Source organism: Theobroma umbraticum, unplaced genomic scaffold (genome assembly GCF_002168275.2).
Source record: "Theobroma umbraticum cultivar Fairchild unplaced genomic scaffold, ASM216827v3 scaffold_12.1, whole genome shotgun sequence".
Lineage (NCBI taxonomy): Eukaryota > Viridiplantae > Streptophyta > Magnoliopsida > Malvales > Malvaceae > Theobroma > Theobroma umbraticum.
Window position 1 is genome coordinate 3,917,537 of NW_018397269.1, and position 625 is coordinate 3,918,161.

The window sequence follows — 625 nt, forward strand, 5'->3', positions numbered from 1 at the left end:
CAAAGTGAGTAAAAGAACTCTTTTAATTGGAGAAAAATATCTTATTGAGTTACACTAATTTATGTTAAAGTTTAGGAGAAAAACCTAAAGTTTCATAGTTTTTACATATCTTCATGATCTAGCAAAGGTCGCAGTTATCAATTATTTCAGATTTAAACATGATTTTATGCTTGGTTTAATGGGTGGATGGAGATGAATCAAATTCTTATGAATTAAAAAGGAAAATCTATTTGTAAGAACCAAGTTTCATGTACCTATCCATCACGTTAATTTTGATTTTATATTGATTTATAGAGTTTCGTTACTTGAGTTGTATATGGTTGGAAAGCCGCATGAGTTTATTTTCATATAATCAAGCAGAATTAATTTTTAACCTTTTCATGAAGTACAAATGTTTCTCCCTCATAGTTTTTACATTTTACCTTGTTCTCTCATACATTTTCCCTTTAACCTTGTTCTTGTTAATGCAATAAGCTCAATATGAGTAATTCCAAGAGAAGGCGAATTGAAATCTTTTGAAAATTCTAGCTAATTTTAGAAAATTAAAGTTTTTCTTGAATGAAAAGCCTTCTTTGAACTTGATTAAGATGATGAGAAATTCTAATTTTTTTTATATAAAATGAAA